This window comes from Desmodus rotundus, chromosome 1, assembly GCF_022682495.2.
Source record: "Desmodus rotundus isolate HL8 chromosome 1, HLdesRot8A.1, whole genome shotgun sequence".
Taxonomy (NCBI): Eukaryota; Metazoa; Chordata; class Mammalia; order Chiroptera; family Phyllostomidae; genus Desmodus; species Desmodus rotundus.
This window is the reverse complement of record NC_071387.1, coordinates 113,377,539-113,389,573: the sequence shown is the minus strand read 5'-3', so window position 1 is coordinate 113,389,573 and position 12,035 is coordinate 113,377,539. Positions and strand designations below refer to the sequence as shown.

Genomic DNA, 12,035 nt, shown 5'->3' with positions numbered 1-12,035 from the left:
CTTTAATTTTATTTTTGATTTTAGAGAGAAGGGAAGGGAGGGAGAAAGAGAGCGAGAGAAACATCAATGTGAGAGACCCATCTGTTGGTGGCACTGTATATACACCCTGACTCAGGATCAAACCAGCTACCCAGCCATGAGTCTCAGCCAAGAATCGAACAGGCAGTCTTTCGGTTTGCAGAATGACGCTCAACCAGCTGGGCCATATTGGCCAGGTCTTGCTTGCTTGCTTGCTCCTCCTCCCTTCCACAGTTTTAGTAAAATTTTGTTTGTTTATTTCCTTAGGATAAATTTTTAGAAGTGAACCTGCTGGGCCAGAAAGAAGGCAAAATGCTACTCATATAGCATTTTGAATAGCATTTTGCAGGTATATCTCATATACTGTTGATATACTTGCATCAACAGTATATGAGAGTGACCATTAGCCAGTGTTAGGCATTATTCTTTTTAAATCTAATACATAGCCTTGGCTAGTGTGGCTCAGTTGGTTGGAACGTTGTCTGTGAACTGAAGGGTCACAGGTTCAATTCCCAGTCAAGGCACATGCCTGGGTTGCAGGTTTGGACCGTAGTCAGGGCAAGTATGAGATCAATGTTTCTATTTCACATCAATGTTTCTCTCCCTCTCCCTCCCTTCCCCTCTCTCTAAAATCAATAAGCATGTCCTTGAGTGAGGATTTTAAAAATCTAATATATAAATAGTGTTTAACTGCTGCTTTAACATGCTATTCTTAGATAGCATGTGAGGCAGAGCTTTTTCTATTTTTGAGCTTTTATATTTTTTCTTTTATAAATTACCCTTCCATGTCATTTGTCTACTTTTCTACCAGACTATCTTTTTCTTATTGATTTGTAAGAGTTTATTATGCAGTGATGAACTGAGCAGGTCCAAATTCTGCACATTTCAAGGAAAGGTTTGACCCTGGCCTCGCTCCTGGCAGATAACCACTTGGAACATCCTGCCTGTTAAGAGTGTCTCTGTTCACTTGAAGCTTTAGGACAGGTCAGAAAGTTTTTGCTAATATTGGGATTTATGGTGGAAACCTTGGGCCACGTGATATCAGCTTGCCCTCTGAACGGGCTATAGACTGAAGGTAGCAACATGGGTAGTCAGCAATGCCCACATGACCAACTTCCAGTAAATATTCTGGATGCCATGATTTGGACGAGCTTCCCTGGTGGGCAATACTGCATATACATTGTCACGTCATTGCTGGGAGAATTAACCCTGTGGAGGTCCTGGCTGATCTGAGATACAAATTCTTTTCTTAAGTATTGTTACACATATCGGGTACATAGGTTCAAGGTTATGACTGGCTGCACACTTGTACATGACTACCACAAATTGAAGGAGATTCTAGCAACAACATAGATATGGCTCCCTAAACAAGCAGGAAAAGGAAAACTTGTGTTAGGTGCTATGCATCCAAAATCCAAAACAAGTCACTTACCAAAATATTTTTGCAAGTGTTGTGAAGAATCTATTTATGCCTTGAGCACAGCAATATTGTTTGTGATGACTGTTACAGACATTTTGCAAGGCCAACTATTGAAGATTCTGAGTAATTAATGTTAAAGACTTTTTTTGGTTGTATTTTTCAGCATATCCATGTTTCCAGTTTTTGAAAAGAAAAATTTTTTATTTTTTATGTTTTTATATTTCTTTAACAATTTCTAGATTGTAGCTGAAAATAAGTTAAAAATCATGTATTTTATTATGTAAATAAATGCAAATTTTCAGTGTTTTTTATTTTATTTTTTCACATTTCAGCACATACTAGCAATGACTGTATCTCTTGGATACATGTGACCCATACTATAATTTTTGGACTTCGGCAGGGTTAAGCCCTATCTGTACTTGCACAGATTAAAATCTCTATTTGAGAGAGGACAACTGAAAGCTTGCACCTGGTCTCTGCTGGACCCTGCCCTATTTTCATTGCTGATTTTAATCTGTATCCTTTCACTGTAATACTTATGGTATATGTAATTATAACGGTTTTCCTGGGTTCTGTGAGTTTTTCCAGCAAATCATTGAAGTTGAGGGTTGTCTTGGGGACCCTTGAACATAAATTGTAACCCAAAACTCCCTCATCATAACATAAATAAGAATTATAGCCTCCATTTTATCATTTGCATTTTGTTTTTGCTACTTTTTAAAAAGAGCTAATTTAAAAACTTTCTGCATTATAAAATCCAGGTTTTAGTCCCTTAATGTGTGAGAGGGTTTTTGTTTTGTTTTTTTTCTTACACAGTTATACATGTTAACAAGTTTTTTATACATTCCACATGTAAACATGAGTACACAAAACATGGGAATATACAGAGTAAAATGTTAGTGCCCTTCAACTCTTCTACTTCCCTCCCTGGAGGTAATTCACTGTCTGTCAGTTTGTGTACATGCTTTTCTGTGCATTTACAAACACATATAACCACATACATATTTAACGTAAAGCACACCATACTATGTGCATTGTTCTGCAACATCCTTTACTCACTAAACATCTTAGAGCTCTTTCCCTGTCTGTTAACTTGATAATACACTACCTTATTGTAGTATATAGCAGCATAGTATTTCACTGTATGGAGCCACCATAAATATTTAACTATGGAGAACCAAGATGGCGGCGTAGGTAGACACACTGGGCCTCCTCGCACAACCAGAACTGACAGAGAATCGAACAGCAAGGGGGACCAACACCAAGGAAATAGAAAATAAACATTCATCCAGACTGGTAGGAGGGGCGGAGACGGGCACCGGGGTGGAGAGGACTCGCGTGGCTGTGGCGGGACTGAGACTGGTGGAGTGTGGGACAAATGGCGCAGGCAGTCTGAGCACTAGCAGACCCTGCGGCCCCACATTTGCACAGATAAACCCAGAGGGCCGGACTCAGAGTGGCGGAGAACGGGGCAGGCAGCGGCACCACATTCACCCACAGATAAACCGGACAAATGGCGGGGAGCGAAGCAGACCGCGTAACCCAGGGCTCCAGCTCAGGGAAATAAAGCCTCAAACCTCTGATTGAAAGCGCCCCTGGGGGTTGGGGCGGCAGCAGGAGAGACTCCCAGCCTCACAGGAGAGGTTGTTGGAGAGACCCACAGGGGCCTAGAGTGTGCACAGGCCCACTTACTCGGGAACCAGCACCAGAGGGGCCCAGTTTGATTGTGGGTATCGGAGTGAAAGATTGAAAGCTGGAGGAGAGTGAGGCGGGCGCCATTGCTCCCACTCGGCCCCTCCCCCACGTACAGCGTCACAGCACTGCGACCAGCATTACCCCGCCCTGGTGAACACCTAAGGCTCCGCCCCTTAAAATAACAGATGCGCCAAGACAAAAAAAAAAAAAAAAATGGCCCAAATGACAGAACACTTCAAAGCTCCAGAAAAAATACAACTAAGCGACGAAGAGATAGCCAACCTATCGGATGCACAGTTCAAAGCACTGGTTATCAATATGCTCACAGACTTGGTTGAATCTATTCGAAAAACAGATGAAAAAATGAAGCCTATGCTAAGAGAAACAAAGGAAAATGTACAGGGAACCAATAGTGATGAGAAGGAAACTGGGACTCAAATCAATGGTGTGGACCAGAAGGAAGAAACAAACATCCAACCAGAAAAGAATGAAGAAACAAGAACTTGGAAAAATGAGGAGAGGCTTAGGAACCTCCAGGACGCCTTGAAACGTTCCAACATCCAAATTATAGGGGTGCCAGAAGGAGAAGAGGAAGAACAAAAAATTGAAAACTTATTTGAACAAATAATGAAGGAGAACTTCCCTAATCTGGCAAAGGAAATAGACTTCCGGGAAGTCCAGGAAGCTCAGAGAGTCCCAAAGAAGCTGGACCCAAGGAGGAACACAACAAGGCACATCATAATTACATTACCCAAGATTAAACGCAAGGACCTACATCCAAGATTACTGTATCCAGCAAAGCTATCACTTAGAATGGAAGGGAAGATAAAGTGCTTCTCAGATAAGGTCAAGTTAAAGAAGTTCATCATCACCAAGCCCTTATTATATGAAATGTTAAAGGGAGTTACCTAAGAAAAAGAAGATCAAAAATAGGAACAGTAAAAATGACAGCAAACTCACAGTTATTAACAGCCACACACAAAACCAAAATGAGAGCAAACTAGGCAAACAACTAGAACATGAGGGTTGTCATTAAGGGAGTGGGAGGGGGAGAGGGGGGGAAAGGTACAGAGAATAAGTAGCATAGATGATAGGTGAAAAATAGACAGGGGGAGGGTAAAAATAGTGTAGGAAATGTAGAAGCCAAAGAACTTATAAGTATGACCTATGGACATGAACTATAGGGGGGGAATGTGGGAGGGAGGGGGGTGGGCAGGATGGAGTGGAGTGGGGGGGTAAATGGGACAACTGTAATAGCATAATCAATAAATATATTTTAAAAAAATATTTAACTATGTCCCTAGTCAACATTTGGCCTCCCCCAATTTCTCACAATTAGAAATAATATTGTAATAAACATCGTTGTACACATATCCTTGTGTACCTGTGCAAGGATTTCTGCATAATAGATACTACAGTGGAATTTTTCAGCCACAGACTAAGTTCACTTAACAGTTTTGTAGGTATAGTCAAATGCTCACTCAAAATGATCTTCTTCAATTTTATAGCTGGTGCCCTTCTTCCTCCCTCCCTCCACATTTTCCTGAATACTTGTATGGTTAATATAATTATTTATATTTTACCAGTCTAGTGGGTGAAAAATATCTTTGTCTTCATTTGCATTCTATGGTTACTTACGAGGTTAAGCTTTATTTTTGTTCATTCATTAGGTGTACTTCTTCTATAAAATGCTATGTGTATCCTTTGCCTACTTTCTTTCCTTTTTTGTTATTAACAGATGTTCTTTACATATTATAAACATTAATCCTTTATCTCTTTCACCTGTTGCAAATATTTTCTTCATGTCTCTTATTTTTAGGCCTTTGTTCTTTTCAAATACTGAAATTTAAAATTTTGATATAATCAAGTTAATGAGTTTTCCCAGAGTGTTTTGTGTCTTGTTTGAGTAGCTTGGGATGGTCAGAGCATAGAGTGCCAGGGTAGAAGGCAAAGCAGTATGCAATATTAAGATTATAAAGGGCTTTGAGAGCACTGCTAAGAAACTAGAACATTATCCTGAAGTGAAGGCAACAGGGAACCATGTAAGTTTTCAACAACAGATTTTCAACAAACACAACTATCTACTGAGCACCTGCAAAGGACCATCATCAAATCTGTCTGTTAGAAATATATAATTTTTGTGTGTTTTACATTTCACACAATTTATAAGTTAAACAGATTATATGTCAAAGGGTATAGTAAAGGGGAGTTTGCTATCCTACATTATTAAAAATATTTTAAATTAAAACAAAATGGTATCAGTGCAGAAACTGTCAGAGCAGTGAAAGAAACAGTCTTAAAACAGGTCTGGCTCTGGCCGGGTGGCTCAGTTGGTTGGAGGGTCGTCTGATCACCAAAAGGTTGCGGGGTTTGATTCCCAGTCAGGACACATACCTACGTTGTGGGTTTGATGCCCGGTTGGGGCAGGTATGGGAGGAAATTGGTTGATGTTTTCTCTCTCTCTCTAAAATGAATAATAGAAAAAAATTCTTGGGTGATGATTAAATTAATATATATTTACAAACAAGCCTGAGTATATACTTACCTGCAGAATATAATGTCATTTCAATTCAGTGGGAAAAATAACTTAATAGATGACAGTAAGGAAGGTGTGATGATAAGGGATATACAAGATGGAGTCACTTTAAGTAAGTTACTACAATTATTAACATTACAAGTGTTTAGGCATGAGGAAAGGCTATTCTTGTTCTAACTAGCTTGGGAACTTAAGAGTTTTTGAACTGTTCAGTTCTGCATCAATGCCTGGATATACCTGTATTTTGCTGGGTATACTGCACACTTTTTTGCCCCAATTTTTTTGTTTGCACAAATTTTTGAGGGAAAAGTAAGGGTGTGCATTATACATGGGTAGTGCCTGAAATACCTTGTATCTGCTCTTGTGGTTTGTAATTATTTGTTACATACAATTTCTTGTACCATAATATGTTCAAAAATAAATGCAAAAATTCCTTTATAATACAAAAACCAAGTAAATATAAATAAAAAATTGAATTAAAAATTAAAACAAAAGATTTATTTCTTGGGAGTTGGGGCCAAAAACGAGGGTGCGCATTATACAGGGCAAACTATGGTACCTCTGGACCTCCAGATAACCCTTTATCCCTGAAATACTTAATTATTCAGATCACCTAATTATTTTCTGAAGGACTCACACATGCATCCACCTGACATCTATTATCCAGACCACGTGACATAACCAGACCTCATGACCCCCACTTGCCCGATCAGCTGGCATCCTCATCCTGCCTGTCATCTGACGAATAACTGTCCTGGACCAATCCTAGGGTTAGCAATGCAGGGTTGAAAAATTCTCACGAATGTCCTTTTTTTCTATAAGAACTTTTAACTTTTCTTTCTTCTTTAGAACAGTTCTGGATTTTTGCCTAGCTGTGTTTCCAGTTGCAAAGTCTAAGTCCCTTAAATAATACCCAATAAAACATAAGTAAAAATGTAAAAAAAGTGTTTTTTTAATCCTTTATAAGTATTTGAAGAAAATAATGGTGAATGTTTTAATAATCTTGACTTGTGGGGAAACTTTCCAGAACATGATAATACCCACCCATGCCTACACAAAAATAAATTGCAGAAGATATTAGAGGAAAACGCATTTAAAATCTTCGGTTGGGGAACTCCTTCCTATCCATCATGGGACACAGGGTCTGAGAAACGGCTGGGGCGCCGCTGAGGGGATCTGAGTCCAAGCGCAGGAGCGGCTTCCGCGCCCAGGGGGCCCTCGGACCCAGCCTGCCCTTCCCGGAGCCCGCGCGGGGTCCCGGCGGGCTGCACTCACCAGACAAAGGGCCTTTCGGATTGCTCCGCCCCCTGACACCGCCTCCGCGCTGCCTCCGCCTCCCGCCCAAACCCAGGCGGGAGAAGGTGATGAGTGCCCTGATGCTTGAACCAATGACTCCCAGTGACGGGGCCCCTGGGGCTGGACCAGCCCCCGGCGCCAGGTAGGCTCTGTTGGGAAAACCCTGCAATGGCGACTGCGCCGCGCTGCCTTCGGCTCCCCAATACGCATGCGCCAGGGGCGCCCGGGGCGGACCGCTTCCCACCTGCTGGCTCGGACCTGCCGCCGGTTTTCCCAGGTCTGCTCTGTACCGGGGCCGGCAACCCGGGAGTCCTGGGACTTAGCCCCCGGCCCTCGCCGAATTTCGCGTACTCGGAGGGCAGAAGAGGCGGTGGCGAGGACCCTCCCATAAGCCCTGACAATTAGAAACTTTCGACTCTCGGTCTCCCGCGCGGTGTCGCTGCTCCGACCCTTAGGCGACTGGACAAGCCCCCGTTCTGATCGGTTCTGGAATACCGCCCCCCATCCCCGCCTTTTTATACTGAGGAAACTGTAAATATAATAACAATGATTGAATACAACTTTTTGGCAACACAGGTCTACTGATGAGAAGAATGGAATTCTTTTAACGGGGATAAGATTTCACTTAATTCGGATTCGAAGTTAGCTCTCCAGCACTAAAATGGATTGCAAAAGTTCATCTGTTAATGCTAGTCTGTAATGAAATCTTACATATTTCCACCTTTGAAAACTTTTCATATATATAGATACGTCAAATACTGATGTTCAAAGCACATGATTTACATTGAACATATTCATTGCTTGGAAGGCATTTATAAAGTTACATTATATTGTCTTGATAGCATGTCCTTAAATGTCAGATTAATCACTCCTATTGTAAATAAAGGTTAAGTAGCAGTTCCTCAGCTGTACGGTTAAATGCATTTTGAAATACGGAAATGCCCTTTGCACTCGCACAGAAGTCTGAAAATGCTATTGGAACAATAGTTTGCGCTTGCAAAATATATCCTCTGCTAATTTTGCAAGGGGATAGGGCTCTCACTTCTTGTTTTACCTTTTGACAGCACTGCAAGTATATAAAACAGCTTGGCATCACTTGTGATTCAAACAATATTAGTTGTCATCGAAATGACTTTACTGTAGTACAAGTTACATGCTATAGCTGTTTTACCTTGTAACTTTAGATTGACTTCATTAACAAACATAATCAAGTTTGCAGAAAAAGCTAATTTCCAAATCCATTCAGTATTTGATAAGTGATTGAGGACAGTTGTCATTTAGAAAAATTTAGACCTTGGCGCTGAGGTCTAATCTTAATAAAACTTTAACACACACACTCTTTCCACTTTGAACCCACCAAACTTCTCGCTGTGTAGTACGGTACATCAGGACATTTAATTTCTATATTTTTAATGAAAATTCGTGAAACTAACAATGGTTAAATCCATGAGAACAAATAAAGTTCGCCATTGACATTACTATTTTAATAACCCATGGTAGATTCAAATATTTTCCACAAAGTACCTGCTTAGCAAATTCCACTCAATGAGTACTGAATTAGGGTTTTCTCAACTTCTTTGAAAATATCCTCTCTTGAAGTTGTACACAGACTATTCACAAATGCTAATTTTTCAGTCACTTCAAAATTGGCATTGACTCTTGAATAAAGAAAACAAACACACACTGAACAGTATCCATAATATGTTGACTCATCAGGAGCCAAGCAAACTCACTTTGGTTGCAACCACCTTATTTTTATTTTTTATCTTTGTGAAGAAACTCTGATGTGATGAGATATTTCATTTTGAACTTCCTAACTTTTCTGACCATTTGTTTCTGACACAATTACTATGGTAATATCTGGCCTGTATTCAGCTTGCCTGTAAGACAAAGTGAGTAGATGGTTTGGCAGGTTCTTTGTCGTTTACAATGAACACACTAGTAGTTCTGTAAGGCAAAAATTCAGGTATAGTTTCATTCAGCTGGGTCCTCTGTTTAGAGTCTTGCAAGGCTAAAGTTAAGATGTCAACAGGGCTATGCTCCATTCTGGAGGCTCTGGGGAAGAATATACTTCTCGTCTCATTCACATTGTTGGTTGAATTCAGTTCCTTGTGGTTTTAGGATTGGGGTATCCCTTTCCTTGCTGCCTATCAGCAGGTGCCAGTCTTTACTCCTAGAGTCTGTCTGCATTCCTCTCCTGACAGTTTTATTTTATTTTTTTGAAGCTTAAAGGTGAGTTTATTAAGTTCATTGATGAGAGCTTCAGAAGAATATTCTGAAAATTATTTTTTCTTAGAAAAAAATGGAAAATCAACATCGTCTCAGTAAGCCCAAGATGCTGTGTCAGTTAAGCCTCTCTGCAGATGAGGATGGTCCATCGATTGGCCAACTCTCTGGATCAGCAGAATTATAGTCTGGATCATCCTCATCATCTTCTAGCTCCAAGTCATCCATTTCCTGGAACAAAGACTCATTTACCTCTACATTGTTTCCAACATCCTCCAAGAACTGGGTATCAGATGTGCCAAGATTATAATCTGTTTAAAATAGCTGTTTCCCACTTATTTTTTCCTGCTTGTTCTTTTATTTTTATTTGTTTCTTTTTGGTTTCCAAGAGTTTTGCATCAAATTTGGCTTTCTAACTTAAGAAATTCTCAATTGTAACAGGAGTGCCATGAAATAATTGCTTTGCTTTTCAGCTTCTTTTTCCTTTTGTTTCTTTTCTTCTTCTCTTCTAGTTTTTATTTGATCCATTATTTCATTTAATTTTTCTTGCACAGCTGTCACTAATGACCATCACCATACCATGTTTTCTTCTTTATGAATGCTAATAACTTTTATTTTTTATTTTATTGTTTTCAATTTTTCAGTTATTTTATTATTCAATTACAGTGTATGCTAATAACTTTTAAATACCTGAGACATCCTTATCTTCCAAATTTTCCTGGGAGAATATTTATGAAGAGGAGCTTCATCTGGGTATTTCTCACTGTATGTAAACTTGAGGGTAGCCTGGACAATTTCAACGTTTTCTCCAGCCTCTGATGTCACAGTGATGGTGAATCTGGGAGGATTCTCTGATAATACTGTAAAGGAGTCGAGGTAGATGGACTCCAGAGCCTCGAGCTCATTGTGCTGCTCCTCCCGTAATCTGTCATTGCGGCCCTTGCTGCTGCCCATTGATTGTCCAGACACCCAGGTGGCACACTGCAGCCAGGCTCACGCCGCACTAGGAGAGTGGGCAGTGGCCTGGCGGGTGCAGGCACAGGGTACCCAGATGAGGGGCCTGGGTCCCAAAGCTAGTCTCCTGCCATTTTATTTTCCTATGTATTTGTTGAAGTTCAAACTGAGCACATCTATTCTTCCCCTAAATTCACTGAGCATTTGTATAACCAGTGTTTTGAACTCAGATTCCTTGTCTCATTTCATTTGGTTATTTTTCTGGAGTTTTGTCTGGTTCTTCATTTGGGGCATGTTTCTTTGTCTTCTCGTTTTGGCTGCATCCCTGTGTTTGTTTCTATGTATTAGGTAGATCTGCTACATCCCCTGGTCTTGGCAGTGTGGCCCTATGTAGTAGGTGACCTGTGGGGCCTAGAGTTGCAATCTCTGGTAACTTGAGCCAGGCGCTGTAGGAATGTCCTTCGTGTGAGTTGTGTGTGCCCTCCTGTTGTAGCTGAGTCATTTTAAACAATTATGCAGCTTCTTTTATGCATTTGAAATAAAGGGGGGGGCTAAGGATGATTACATGGAGGTGGAAGGAAGCAATGTGGGAATGGGACTACAGTGTAGTTAGCAAGATTATGTGCTCTCTTGAGGGTGGTTACAGCTTATTTCAAAGTCTTAGAGAGCATTATGCTAAGTGCAATCAGCCAGGCTGTGAAAGACAAATACCATGTGATCTCACCCATAAGCGGATTCCAATCCACAAAACAAGCAAGCAAGCAAAAATATAACCAGAGACATTGAAGATTAAAGAATTAAAGAACAAACTGACAGTAATGAGGGGGAAGGGGGTTGATGGGGGGAAGAAGGGGAAGGGTCACCAAGGATCATGTATAAAGGACCCATGGACAAAGCCAAAAGGGGATAGGATTAAGGGTGGGAGATGGGGGTGAGTGGGGTGGAGGAGAGTGGGAGCGAGGAAATGGAGACAACTGTACTTGAACAACAATTTTAAAAGAAGTCTTATTAACCTAGATGCATAGAAACTGGACAGGGCTTTGCTTAAGGCAAAGCAGGTTAATTCACATATCCATCACCATATATTTACCATTCTGTGTGTGTGTGGGGGGGTAGGAACACTTACTATCTACTCTTGTAGAAAATTTTAAGTATGCAATACATTATTATTAACTATAGTCATCATGTTGTCCATTAGATCTCTAGAGCTTTTGAATCTGCTTAACTGAAACTCAATACTTTTGAATTTATAGTAACTTATTTTCAATTCTGAGAAAAGATAAATATAAGAAGTCAAGAAGCAACCCTTTTTCAGTGGTTTAAATGTTTATTGTTGATTGCAGTTAAAGACTGGAAATCTCTGCAATACTCATTGTTAACATTCTGCTAAATAATACAGAACCTTTATATACACTAGACTAGAATAAACCATACCACACAGCAGAACACTGTCTGTATGAGAAAATACTATTTACCACTAGGGAAAAGTGAGATAAAGTATATAGTGGGATAATCCTCAGGATACATCAAGTGAAGAAACCATGGTACGCAGAGCCATTCTTTAATTCTGCTTGCTTTTCGCTTTGCCATACCCATCTATAATATTTTCTTTCAAAGTATGCCTCATTTTCTCTGTATCTTTGTGCCGTGCTCAAAAGTAGGGTAGCATGTCCTTCAAAGGGAGTTCTGCTTATAAATCAGCACAACGTGTTCTCTTGTATCTCTCCTCCCTTGTTCCAAACAGTTTCAAACCCAGCGAATATTTCATCTACAAATACCGAGAACACCAGCTTTGGAGTCAGTACAGACCTGTGTCTGCTGCAGAGCTGAAATCTTGGGCAGGTAAGTTATTTAATTTTTCTGAATCTGAATTTTGTGTCCTGGTATATA

At 40.3% G+C, this 12,035-nt stretch overlaps 2 protein-coding genes and 1 pseudogene across 2 annotated transcripts in view; 1 reads left to right on the top strand and 2 right to left on the bottom strand.

Moving 5' to 3' along the window:
• ZNF713 (zinc finger protein 713) overlaps positions 1 to 7,144 on the bottom strand; it is a 55,395-nt gene extending 48,251 nt beyond the window's left edge. The window contains exon 1 of the mRNA XM_024571568.3: positions 6,945 to 7,144. The gene's annotated coding sequence lies outside the window, so the exon portion shown is untranslated. The remainder of the gene's footprint in view (positions 1 to 6,944) is intronic.
• The window catches only part of SEPTIN14 (septin 14), a 93,715-nt gene that overhangs the window by 44,996 nt on the left and 36,684 nt on the right, over positions 1 to 12,035 (top strand). The window contains exon 4 of the mRNA XM_024571567.4: positions 11,890 to 11,987. The gene's annotated coding sequence lies outside the window, so the exon portion shown is untranslated. The remainder of the gene's footprint in view (positions 1 to 11,889; positions 11,988 to 12,035) is intronic.
• LOC112314776 (RWD domain-containing protein 1 pseudogene) lies at positions 9,309 to 10,123 on the bottom strand (annotated as a pseudogene).